Below are 14069 nucleotides of genomic sequence, written 5' to 3' on the forward strand. Positions count from 1 at the left end.
TCAAGATGAACATACCTCATCTGTACTTTCCACAACAATCTGCGAACCGAAATGCAGCCATCCTTTGAAATTCACACTTCAATGAATTTTGCAGAACAGTTCCCCAGACAAGTAAGGTGAACAAACATGCACATACTAGGGTATAGTGCATCTGTTAATGAAAATAACATAGAATGCAGTATAGCAGGAGATTGAAAGAAAGCACTATCGACATACTTGCTCATCCCTAGGGGAGAGTGCACAGACCCAATATTTCACTTGGGCTCATGGAATTTCTTCCACATAGTGCTAAAGCCATGTTTTTGTGTTACTTGTGAACTGGATAGGGGAGTATAACACTCAAACCACAGGTCCGAGTTATGTGGATACATGAAAAAGTCTTGGAAAACAGAGTGAAAAGGAATTGAATCAGAATTTTCTTTAGACAAGGGCTTTCCCATCAGATACCAGATACTCTAGCTGTACCCTGTTCCCCTCTAGAAATTAGAATCAGACTCTTTCTTTGTTTTTAGTTATGTGTGGAAGGACACATAGAAGAAATGCTAAATTTTCAGTGTGTGTCCCCCCAGTATAGTACAGAGGTGGTGCAGATGTTTCTTTTATGGGGAACAGATGTTTCTTTTATGGGGAACCTTTGGCCCTCCAGATGGTGTTGAACTTCAACACCCTTCAGCCTTGACTATTGGCCATGTTGGCTGTGGTTGATGGAAGAGAGAGGTCAGTAACATCTGGCCACCCCTGCCCTATATCTTATCAGGGATGTGATGCATTGTAATCCTGTTGACTCAAGTGAGATTTCTTGCTTGGGGTGAATCATGTGTGCTTTTCTGGAGAAAAGAGGCCTTATCTTGATTGTTATTCAGGTGTGTTGCAAGATGGTGGATAAATTTAAGTGAGAACTAAAGCTCACTTTAAATCCATTGGCTTAGCTGCAATGGACATTGGTTGTGTTGACTTTATTCCCTTATCAAAATCCCTCCCACAATGGATGGGCACAAAATATATCCACACATAGAGCCTGGGCCATTGAAGCTGTCAAGAGGGAGAATAATCCACTGAGGAATTTTCCTGTTGCACTCCTCAGAGATGCAGGAGACATTTCAGCGGGGCTGAACTCTCCCGCAGATTGTAGCCTGGGTCTTTTTGTGTTTATTTATTTATGTTTAGGTCACTTCTTTGCACCTAAAGACAAGAGAGCAAACTTAATGGTATATTTTAATGGATTTATTTATTTTTGCAAGCCATCTCCTTTCTTTTCTCCTTGGAACTTCTTCAGCCCTTATTCAGTGCAACTCACTAGCTATTCCTCATGGAAGGGAGAGTTGTTTGGCCTTTGACCAAGTCGGCACCACTTCTGTTGGTGCAGCAGCCCAAGAGATGCTAACCAATCTTGCTGCTTGCCCTGAACTGCAGAAAAAGTCAAGCACTCAGCAGGCTGCTGTGTTAGCTCAGTGGCAGAGCATCTGCTTAGCATGCAGAAGGTCTCTAGTTCAATCCACAGCATTTTCAGGAAGGGCTGGGACCCTTGTGTGAAACCCTGGAGAGCAACTGCTGGTCATTGTGGACAGTCGTGGGCTGGATGAACTAGTGACCTGACTCAGCCTAAGGCAGCTTCCTATGCTCCTAGGCTATAATAATAAATAAGTTTGTAAATATTCCTAATGCTGCTATTTTTGAAACTCACCTTTGACTGCTGATATGCCTCTTCATATCAGGACCAATGTTCTTAGGAAGGGAGGGCTTTTGGCTTAATGTAAGCTTTTAAGCAGTAAATACTACACATGGTACGAATAATTTGCAGTTATGAGAGGGATATAAAGCAACTTGTAAAGGCAAAATATAGTAGTCTGAGCTCGGCTGCATCTTTGGAGCTGTTTTGAAAAACAGCCGTTCTCACAGCTGTTGCTTTGGGCAGGAAGACTGAATGCAAAATCGCAGCACTGCACCAGTCAGTTAATGCCCAGCAAATAACAATTATGCTTCATGCCGCTGTATTAAATTCTGTGTTTCTAAAGGGTATCCTTGCAGCAGCATTGTCGCCTATTTTTGTTTTGTGCCTGTGCCTTTAACACCAATAAGAAATTAAGCAAGTGGTACAGTTCCTGGCATGGCAGCAGTCTGTTTCTGAGGGGTTTGGAGGTTGGGGGGGGGCAGTTGAACTAGATATTCTTAGTGAGCCCCCTTCTCCACTTCTTCACCGCAATCGCTCTGCCCATTCAGTTGCAGCTCCCTCTGGACCCAGTGTATACCATATTGGAAGGGGCATGCAGGAGTTCCTGTTCATTCCCTTTGCTCTAGTCAGTGCCAGCTCCCTCACTAACAGCAAGGAGGATTCAGAGGCTGGGCCTTCCACTGGGACACGGGCACTAGTACTGTAAATGCCCAGTGATATCCTATCCTGATGCAATGAGAGGTACAGCTTGACTGCTTAATTTCTCTGAACTCTGAAGGCTCAGGAGCAACACTAGGAAGGGGGCGGAAGGGTTGCACTATTTGAGAGTCCCGCTGCTTGTGTACTTGAAGTATCAGTATCTCCCCGATGCTTACAGTGGCTTTCCAAATGTCAGTGGGCTTATGTGTGCATGCTAATACGTGGAGCAAGCCTAGAAACAAATATTCTTTTGAGATACTTGACTTTTGGTCCAGCACATGCTTTAAACTTGTGTGCTAACTGTATTCAGAGGAGGTGGCAGTGCTTTTCCTCCCCTCCCCTTTTTCTTCCAGAAAGAGTCCTCAGACCACTTAGGTTACTTAATCTGGATTGGGTCTCCTGATCTCCCAGCAATTTTTTTTTTTAGTAAGTGAGCTGGTAGGACTGGTTTCATACTCGAACATGCTCTGAGCCCATGCTTATATTTTTAAGCCTACATGCAAACATTTTCAGGATCGGGTTCCCAGCATGTAAATTGCAACCAGCAGTTTTCCAAGAGAATATATGGAAAACGACTAAAAGTAACTGCTAGCTACCGTCTGTATACCTTCAAGTTCAGGGCAGCAGGCAGGGAACTGCTGCAGATCTGTCCTTTACTTTCCAGACAAGGAGACCAAAGGTGGCCGGCAACATTAATACTGTACTTAACATATATTGTATCAGTGAAACGATCTATTATTTGTATACAGAGCATTAGTAAAATAGTTTCTTTTAAGCACTGCTAAGAACCCTGTAACACTGACAAGGAGCACTTTTAAAAACAAATTCTGTGTGTGTTTGTGTGTATGTATATCGCTACAGTCTGTATGTAGTCAAATGCTTACAAGAGGTTGCTGCCTAGCACTGTGATAGATAAATGAGCTAGAACTCAGTGGTGTTACCTACACAAGCAGCACTTTTCTGTATATTGACAGCTTTTCAAGGAGCTACACTTAAACCTGGTTTCATTGACTGTAACTTCTGTGGACCCAGGTACGAGCCAGTGATTCATGTGAACCAAATGTGTACAGTAATCTCATAAAGCAAAGCTATAAAGCTGTATATTGCCAAGGTAGAGTCTAATATATATATATATATATATATATTAAATAGATCTATATATTTTTCCCCTGGGAGGAAACATGAGTGTTTTTAAATGCAATATATTTTTAGAGAAACTGTCTGCTGTATCTGTCTTAATCTTTACACAAACCAGCGCACTCCAATCATCCTTTCCTCATAGCATTAGAATGTCTTCCTCCAAAAGCAGAAGGTTGAGCAGTGGTTTGAATCTGTGAAACCCTTTAGCTTCCTTGGAAGCTTATATGGGGTTCCTCAGTGAAGAGGAAGCAATAGCAGGCAAGCTTCCCAGATAAAGACAGCTTGTTCACCATGACTAATCTTCACTCACACAGCGTAGAGCCTCTGAGGAATGCTGGGTATGTTGCTCAGCCCATGAGGGGCAGAAGTTGAGGGCCAAAATATCTGGCTAGGAGAGAGCTGTCAGGGCAGGATTTTGAGGTCTCAAACTGCAGGTGCAATTGGCTCACCACAGTGTGAAGTAATGCACTTTCCTTCTATAGTGGACTTCCATTAAGTCCAGAGTCTGAAATTACCTAACTGCACCACTGCTGGCGACGACTGAATGTGTGAGTGCCCTAGAGAATGTTCCAGAATCCTTTTGTAGCCAAGTGGGGGCTCTGTGATAGACGGTTGCGAGATGTGCCATATTGAAGGTGGGATGTTTGAAATCCATGGGTTTATCAGGTAGCCGAAGTGTGTGCGTTTCCTCGTTGTAGATGCTTTGTAGTTTAGCTTTTGTGTTCATAAGCTTACTGCCAACATAATGATGTAGCTTTATGAAATGTGCCATGTTTTATTGAAATGTGCAATATTTCACGTGGTTTCTTTCATCCGTATAGAAAACCTTTAGTAACGCTCTCAACAAATACAGCACTCAGGTAAAGATTTTAGCTGCTCCTTTTTAAACTAAATGTATTGTCAACCCATGAGCATTGCTTTTAAAAGAGTGATTAAAATGTAGAGTGCCCCCTCTCTACCTCCCTATATAAATTATGCTGTTTAACATGAGCTTCTCTTAGCTATGTAAAAGTGATTTGAGAGCTCCTGCTCTTGCACCCCTATGCTGTTTATCGAAAAGGGAGCTACCCAGTTGCTTTTGCTCATAAACTACCACATGAACAAATGTTTGTTCATGCATAAGATTGTTCTTTTATCAGCCAGCTGAAGCATGGGTTGATGAGGCTGGCAGGCAAAAATCTGCAAAATCTATATCCTCGTAAAAGAAGTCAACCCGCAGTGAATTCAGATTGTTTAGGTGCCTTCCAAGGATAATCACTACAACATCGGATGTGGTCCTTAAATGCTTTTCTTAATTCTTAAAGAATATGTTTTATGGCTTCAGGAGGAGTTTATATCATAAACACAGAAATTGGTCTAGCATTTCCCCCCATCCTGCTGTCAGAACAATGTCCTTTGGACATTTGAGCCAGTGTTTTCAAAAGCCCAATGGGCTTTTAAACTTTTGCTTTTATTGTAGTGAAAGATGTAGCAGTGAGAAATGTCTTTTTGTGCATCTCTATAAACCACATTCATATACTGAGCATAAAAAATAATAATATGACCATAGATCATAGCATAATATATATTTGCACAACTCTTATGCAGATGTAATTTTACACACACACACATGTGTAATCAAATCTCGCTTTTTATGGGGTTGATTCTGTGCAGAGTTTATTTTACAAATGTGTGTTAATCTTACGCTGCATTGGCACTCCTGGATGGCTATTATTTCTCTTGCACATTTTTTAGCATTCACACAAAGAGGAAGTTCTTCTCTGAAGGAATTTGCTTTTACATTTTTCATTGATATGCACGGCTCTTATGCAAAACTTGAATAAACTTTTGTCGTAAGTGTGTCTTGTGTGCACCCTGTGTGTCGTGGGAAAGGCTGAATCGCAAGTCCATTTGTCACAAAGCCCATTGCAAGTGTGGTAGCTGTGATCTTGTCCTTTGTAGCCCTTTGGGGGGGATATTTCTTTAGTGATTAGCTTAACTTTCTGTAAAGAGTTCATTACACAAAACCATAAAACATTAGCATTGTCTTGTCACTGACTAAAAGTTAGCATGCAAAAAGAGTAAATGTTCTTAGAAATATGGTATGTACACTAGCAGTTCCAAAGAGCATAGGTACCCCTTTCTCCATTTAAACGTGATTTGTGCAACTTTAGAATGCTTGGCCTTTGTTCTAGTTAAACACAGTCCCACAAAACATACCATTTCTAAAAATGAAAACATATTTTTCCATGCAATAATCTATTCACCTTCTATGTTTCAGTTTTTTTTTATTAAGAGAGAGAGAGAGAGAGAGAGAGAGAGAGAGAACTTGAAAAGGACATGACCCTATTGCAATTAAGCACTTTTAAGACTACAGCTCTGTCCATGTATACTTGGTTCTATTGAATTCAGGGAGACACCCTCCTAAGTAAACATGCGTACAATTGTACAGCAAGTTCTGTTGTTGAACTTACATTTTAAATTTATTTTATTGAAGTTGACAAGGGGTTAAGTGTTTCTGTGTTGTGATTCCCTACAGCAAAGGGTTCAGAAAGATTAATAGCAGCGCAATTAGTCTTAACACTCAAGCAGGCACCAGTAGGGTGCTGTAGAAAACTGATTGTTATTTTTCCAGGAAAGTTAAATGAGATCCTTTCTACAATGCAAAATGCATTGTTGCCTTTTTGATAATATGGATTTATAGTCCTATTATACCCTGTGTGTGTGTGTGTGTTTGTGTGTACCGTGGATAGTGCTAATGCTAGACAAAAATAATCTGGCAATCATCCACTGTTGTAGCAATGACTAAAATTAATAATTTTAATATTGAACACTTTTATATCGGACAAATAGGTTTTGTTCTTTTTTACTCCAGCCTCACAGGCTAAGTCATGCAAGCCTATCCCAAGGTTACAAAAGTGTATTTGACAGACAAAGCTAAGGTTGTGATCCTGTACTCAATTACCTGGCTGCAGGCAAGCCTCATTGGACTCAAAGGGGCTTCCTTATGGGTACACAGGTATAAGGTTGCCCTGTGAATTTTTCTGATCCAGTCCCATGCCCACAGCAGCTATAAGTTCTGGTGAAGTAAGTGGGATGTCATTCTGAATGTTCATCCATAGGATTGGACCGGAAAGCTTTGTTTTATTTACATAAACACAGTAATTCAGTTCTGGGGTTGAGGACAACATTCTGCTTTTTGAAGCCAAACTAGCCTAGTTTAAAGTAGTTATCTCACTAGTCATCATAGCACTGAAATCGTGTGCAGGTCTACTCAAGAGTGGGTCCTCTGGGGCTTACTCCCAGGTAAGTGTGTACAGGAGCAGGTTCAGTCCTGCAGCTACTATTTCAGCAGGATTTGCACAGAAAAACCTCTGGGTGGGTTATGCTCTTGGAGAAGAGTCCTTATTTAGCAACATGTTCCTGTTGTGATAGTATAACTTTTTTTGTTATTTATTTCCACACATCTTGACTTTCTTCAAAGTTATGTATTAACTGCTGGACGCGAACTAGTATTTGAATTCTGAAATGTTTGTACTTGAGATGTTGTTTGGTTTGTAGTTTTTTTCTGATTACTGGTATTATTTTGGTAAAAAAAAGAAATACTTCATGTCATTTGATATTAATGCCTTCTTCTCTTTCTGAAGCCAGTGAATACAAATGTAATATATCTTGCCTTATGACAACATTACATATCTTGTCTACCTAAAGCATTAGCCAGTCACTGGTTGTACTATTATGGTGAAAAGTAGAGTTTATAAATGTGTCGTTACTAATTGTCATTAAACTTGAATGGTGCAAAATGGGAGTGTGATCCTGAGAAAATATCTGTTCTGTAGGCGTTCTGCGTTCATGGGTAACATCTATATTTAGCCTTTCTCGCTAAAGTATCCATGCAAAAACTTTCTAGGTGGAAGGCAGAGATTCTCTTGGTCAGAATTTCTAAAGCAGGGGTGGGGAACCTCAGCCCCGGAGGCTGAATGTATATCCCACTCACTGAAGACCAGTAGTGTGCTGTGTCTGGCAATTGGTTCTAGTCTGATGTCTGTCTAAGGGTGAAACTATATGTTACGCTTAATTATCTCCATTTGGTCTTAATTATATCCTCAACACAGGGAGAGAGGAGGGCTATCCTTTCCCAACCACAGCATCATCCGGAAAATTGCTCTCCCAGGGCAACTATGAGGGCAGGTTTTTTCTTCTCCTTTAAATATTCCATTTGTGGTCTGTAGGTATGGTGGGCTCTGGAAGCAGAACCAACAGCTGTGACCACTCATGCGTATTCCCCACCAAACCACAATGAATACCCACCACTTTGCAAACCCTCCCTAATTTGCAAATACATCTGTGTGCAAATACGCTTTGTCAGTTCATTGCATCACTCTTAACATAGTTAAGATTCCTTAAGCATGATTTGATGTGATGTATGAATTGAGCTGTAATGGTAAGAGTTCCCATAGGTGTAGGCTATGTGTGGGGTGCAGTGAGGGGGGGGCAGCACCATCACTGTTGTTTAGGCTTCCCTTTCTCCAAAGGTGAGATCAGAGCACTTTCCATTGCTCCTCCTTTCCCCAAGTACAATTTTTGCCATTGTGTGCTGCGGTTAAGGCAACAATGGCAGATGCAGAGATTTAACAAGCAACTGCAGTAGCCTATAAAATTCCTGACTCATTCTCTGCAGTAATAAAATGGAGGCTTCCCAAGGTGCTTTGCTTTGAGGATCTCTCTCTCTCTCTCTCTCTCTCTCACACACACACACAAGAGAGAGAGAGAGAGAGAGAGAGAGAGAGAGAGAGAGAGAGAGAGAGAGAGAGAGATCTGCTTCACTAGTTCAGTGCTATATAACCACATTGCCACCTGCTTTCATCCTGATACCCTTTATGCAAATTCCGTGTTCAGAGCTGGCTTTTGCAGTGTATACCAGACATATTTTATGCTCCTATCAAGACCCTTCCTCACCCCATTCCTTTTAAAACAGAACATTGTATATGTTTCCGTATTCGTTGACTTAACATAGGCTATGCTGACATGATACAATGCTGTTTAAAGACTTCTTTTTTTCATCCCAAAGGGGTACTCGCGTTAAGTTTTTTTGCAGCAGACCAAAAAAAAATTGAAATGTTATTATGGCATAAGTTTTCATGGGCTGGAGTCTACTTGAGTCTGACGAAGAAGACTTGAACCCACATTGGCATATGCCATAATAATAAATGGCATTTAAGGTGCCACTTTTTCCTAATGTGCTTGTTCTGCAAATGCATGTTGAGGTTACCAGTACTTATTCAACCCTCCTGCTCTTACAATCCTGACCCAGATGCATTCAGTAGATTAGGAAGTAGTTGCCACTGAATTTTGCCGGAAGCAAAAACTTTAAGATGAAGTTGAACGATCCTATTCCTTTGACATTTTTAAAACCAGTTTTCATTTGATGTTTAAAAATTGTCGAGATTAACTCTCTCTCTGTGTGTGTTTTCACACCTAAGTAAAATCTGAATCTTGAAAATGCTTGAGATTATGTCTCTTGTTGCATGCTTTCTATTTTGGTAGTCCTTGATGGCATGATACAACCTCATGCCCTCCAGACATTTTGGACAATAGCTATAATCAGCCTCACCCAGCATCACCACTAGCCAAGGATTTAGGGGAACTGTAGTCCAAAACATATGGACAGCACCAGGCTAGTTGAAGGCTGTTGTAAATAATATGACTTCAACTGCAATCTTATGTACAATTATCTGTGGCTAATGCCCATTGATTCCAGCAGGATTTACTTCAGAGGAAGCATGCATAGGATTGGACTGTTTCACTCTGTTATTGTCTTCCAAGGGAGATAGTATGTCAGTTTTAACTGAAAAATGTCTCTTCATGCCAGCTCCGTGTCACGTGAAGGAGTTCAAATGCACCCTCCTGTCCTTTCAGGAGTGCCATTTCACAATTTTTGTGTAGAGAGGGTTTTATTTTCTGTGCAGCATTTTTCTCTGGGTAGCAGAGAGGGCTTGAGACATCTTTAGAACAGGGATGAGGAACCTATGGCCTTCCAGATGTTGTTTGACTGTAATCCTATCATTCCCTGACAATTGCCTTTATGAGAAAAAAAATTGTCCCAATTTTTGTGGGTTGTTTTAAGATACACCATTTAGATTAATTTAGTGGTATATAAATGTCTTGAATACAGTGGTACCTTGGGTTGCGGACCCAATCTGTTCTGGGGTGCCGTTTGCAAACACTTCTGGGTCCGCCGCGTTCGCAACCCAGAAAAACGCAACCCACAGCAGACGCAACCCGAGGTATGACTGTAAATGCCGACTGGGGCTGTTGAGACCTGTGGTCCAACAACATCTGCAGGCCTGGAGTTTCCCCACTGTAGTCTTACAGCAGCCTTCGCCAACCTGGTGCCCTCAAGATCCTTTGGACTACCACTCCCATCAGCCCTAGCCAGCACATTCCGTCTGGTGGGAGGGCACCAGGTTGGCGAAGACTTCTGTAGAGCTTCAACACCATCTTTCATAACTTTGTTTACTAAATAGACAAGTAGATTATATTGGGAGCAAGGGATGCCTACAGTGAAGCAGCAGATCCCCAGAGAGTGGGAGATCCATTTCACCTCACAGAGCTTTGGCTTCAGCCAAACTAAACCTCTTTCGGGTCTTTCTGTCCCCAAAATTCAATGTGCAAAACCAAAACAAGCCCTGCCTGTTTTTCTCTTGCAGCCTTGCAAAATGCTGGTCTCGGATGCCACACTTTGCTTATTCATGAGAGCACTGACTGCCACTAAAGGAACATTAAGGGTATTTCTGTCAAATCATTGACTCCTGTCAGGCGGCACTTCAGGCAAAGCGGTAATCAAATTGCACAAACCCATAACAGCATCTGTTATCCTCGCCTGTTTTTTTAATGCCTCATAAAAATGATGGCAATATTATTCGCTTGAAGGAGGCAGGGGAACGATGATGACAGGCCTCCTCCTTCTTCCACCCCCTACCTCCTGGGCCTATGTGGGGGTACCTTTGAAGGTGACCCGGAAACTACAACTAATCCAGAATGTGGCAGCTAGACTGGTGACTGGGAGCGGCTGCCGAGACCACATAACACCGGTCTTGAAAGACCTACATTGGCTCCCAGTACGTTTCCGAGCACAATTCAAAGTGTTGGTGCTGACCTTTAAAGCCTTAAATGGCCTCGGTCCAGTATACCTGAAGGAGCCCCCATCGTTCTGCCTCGACACTGAGATCCAGCGCCGAGGGCCTTCTGGCGGTTCCCTCACTGCGAGAAGCAAAGCTACAGGAAACCAGGCAGAGGGCCGTCTCGGTAGTGGCGCCCGCCCTGTGGAACACCCTCCCGTCAGAGGTCAGAGAGATAAACAACTACCTGACATTTAGAAAATACCTAAAGGCAGCCCTGTTTAGGGAAGTTTTTAATCTGTGATATTTGATGTATTTTAATGTTTGTTGGAAGCCGCCCAGAGTGGCAGGGGAAACCCAGCCAGATGGGCGGGGTATAAATAATAAATTATTATTATTATTATTATTATTATTATTATTATTATTATTATTTTCCTACCAGGGAGGGACTGTCCTTTTTGATATATGTACTTTGAGACTGGAACCAGAGCAGTCTTCCCCAATGCACTGACTGGGGCAGAAGATGGGAATTGTAGCCCCAAACATCTGGATCCTACCACACTGAGAAGAGACCTGCATACAGCTGTGAAGCTCATTGGCTGATTCTGGGTTAGTCACACACTACCTCTCAGGTTGCCCTGTCACAGAGACTGTCCATTTATATAAAAAAGCAAGGCCTCGTGATGGGCATCATCTTGGATAGCTTCAAAAGAGGATCAAACAAATTCCCTGAGGGAAAGGCAACCAGTGGCTGCTAGCCATGATGCTTGTGTTCTGCCTTCCCTCCCGTGCTGGGAATCACAAGTGAGAGGAGGGTCCTGGGGGGGGGGGCTTCCCACTGACATCTGCTTGGCCACTGTGAGAACAGAATGCTGGGCTAGAAAGGCCTTTGGCCGGATCCAGCAGGGCTCTTCTTATGCTAGCTTACATCTTGCCTTTCAGTGTTTTCCTCTCTCTCTCTCAGGGCAGCTAACAATAAAAACAGCTAAATCAGCAAAAACAATGCGGGGGGGGGGGGAATCGAATGTATTAAAGCAGTAAAATGAACAGAAACGTAAGCACAGCTGTTGTTGTGGAAGCGCCAAAGTGCTGCCCCCCCCCACTTCCAAATAGATTGCCAGCCTTGAATGTTGAAGTCAAATACTTGGGAATCTTTCTTGTTTTTCTTCCCCTGAGCATTCAACTTCATCACCCAGAGAGTGCAATGCCAGCCTTCTTCCGCCTGCCCCCCCTTCCCCCCTTCCCATGGTCTGAAGCAGAATAGCACTAGGTACATTTTTGGGGATAAGGGTGACACACCTTCCCTCCCCACATGGTCTCCTCCCCCCCCCCCGGTCATCTTTAAAAGAAGTATCCATGCCTTTTTAGTCCTGGTTTGTAATAGGAAAAGCTCTGTGATTGAGCTCCAATGACTTTAATTATGGTGTCCTTTTACTTAATTGCTTTAACACAATTCTTCCCTCTCAAAGCCTTTTGGGGGGCGGAGGATGAAAGACGTGAGCTACTAATAATATCAGATCTTATTCAGAGAACTTCAGTGCCCTCCTTCTTTTAGTTAATCATCTCTCATATTTTTTAAGTAAAGCAAGAGGAGTGGAGGTTACTGCTATTCCCTTGAAGGCAGGTCTCTTAAATAGTTGTCTTCAGTCAAATGTCATTTGTGAATGAAATGTTTGGGCCAAGGAAGACCCCTTCTTTCAAAGCCTGTGCTTTAAGCAGCAGCAAGGACTCCTGGAGCAGGAACTTTAAAAGGCATCGTCTAGCTTGCAGCCCAGTGAAGCTCTTAAATAAAATATGGCCTAATGAAGCACAAGTCCTGTAGTTGGTATGCACTGTGAAATGAAACTGGCAATTTCCCACTTTGACTGAACATTGGTCTAGCCTCAAAAATGGTCCCCAGTGCACCAAAACAGATGTGAAATGGATGATAATAATAACAATTAATAATAATAACAATATTTTATTTATAACCCGCCCTCCCCAGTCGAAACGGGGCTCAGGGCAGCTGACACCAGTAAAATTACAATAAGACATAAAGAAAGAAAAAACAATTAGTTAAAGTACAGGTTAAAATACAATTTACATTTAAAATTTTAAATGCAGCCTCGTTTTTAAAAAGGCCCAAGTCAAAAACCATAAAGGAGGAAAACATAGGGGTAGAAAGAAAAGACGTTTCGTTACAGGGTTGTTATTGGGTTTTATATATACGGTATATATATATAAATGCAAGCCATAAATGTCACCATAAAGACAACAACCATCCATAGAATTTGTCACATCTGAGTGGTTTTGGGGGGGCTTCACATACGCCAATCCTGAGCTGCTCTTTTTAACTTCTGTTTTCCTGTAATAAAGGGAAGCACAAAGGAACGCCGTGGGAACCCTCCAAAAGATGGAAGGTCCATTCTGGATCTCCTGACTCCTTTCTTCTGTGGATGCTCTCAGTTGGAGCAGCAGTGCTGGGGGCAAGGAGAGGTTGATGCCTCAACCTGCTAAAATCTGTGCCCTAGAACTACTAAACTTGCTGGAAGAAAGACATATATATCATGCCCCAGCAGGGCTAACAGCAGTTCAGTTTGTGTGAGAAAGAATTAAATGAGCGATTTAACATACCCGTTGTCTTTTTAAAGTAGCTTTCAACAGTATTGCGACACATTTATTGCATTTATACTCCACCTTTTTCTCCAAGGAGCTCAAGGTGGAATATCTGGTTCTCTCCCTTGTTTAATTCCCACAAGAACCCTGTCCTGTGAGGCGGGTTAGGCTGAGAGGCAGCGACTGGACCAAGGTCACCCAACAAGCTTCCTAGCTGAGTAGGGATTTGAGCCCTGGTCTCCAAGGTTTTAGTCCTGCATTCTAACCTAGGGTTATCAGACGTCCCCGGATTCACCAATTTGTCCCTGGACAAAATCTGTTCCCGGAATGTCCCCGGATTTTAATTAATGTCCCCTGATTTATGCCTGGGGACTTCCGGCGAGGCAACATGGCGGGTGCCATGGCAGCGAACAGCACCAGAGGTGCCGGCTACATCAGAGTTCCAGCCAGCCAATCCGCTGGCTGGGGGGGGGCTATTTAAACTGAGGTGCAAGCCAGAGAACTTCCTTCTGGCTCACTTCCTCAATCAACGCTCGCCTTGAAATCACGCAGAACCTCCCTCAGCGCTCTTCTGCTGCGGGCTCTGTGCACCCGAGTTGGGGAGAGCGAGTGAGGCGCTGAAGCGGTGAAGAAGAGGAGGAGAGGCCTAGAAAAGAGCTGTGCTGTGTTGCGAGATGGAGACAAAGCCTTGTGTGTGTGTTTTAATGTATGTTTTCCCAAGACCAGCGAGCGCCTTTACTCGATCTCCCCCCCCCAAAAAAACCCTCTTCTTGAAAAAAATGTTTAAGTGTCTCTGGATTCCTTGAAAAAAATCCGGTAACCATATTCTAACCACTACACTACACTGGCTTCCTTCCTGCAGC

Source organism: Zootoca vivipara, chromosome 6 (assembly GCF_965207765.1).
Source record: "Zootoca vivipara chromosome 6, rZooViv2.hap1.1, whole genome shotgun sequence".
NCBI classification, from domain to species: domain Eukaryota; kingdom Metazoa; phylum Chordata; class Lepidosauria; order Squamata; family Lacertidae; genus Zootoca; species Zootoca vivipara.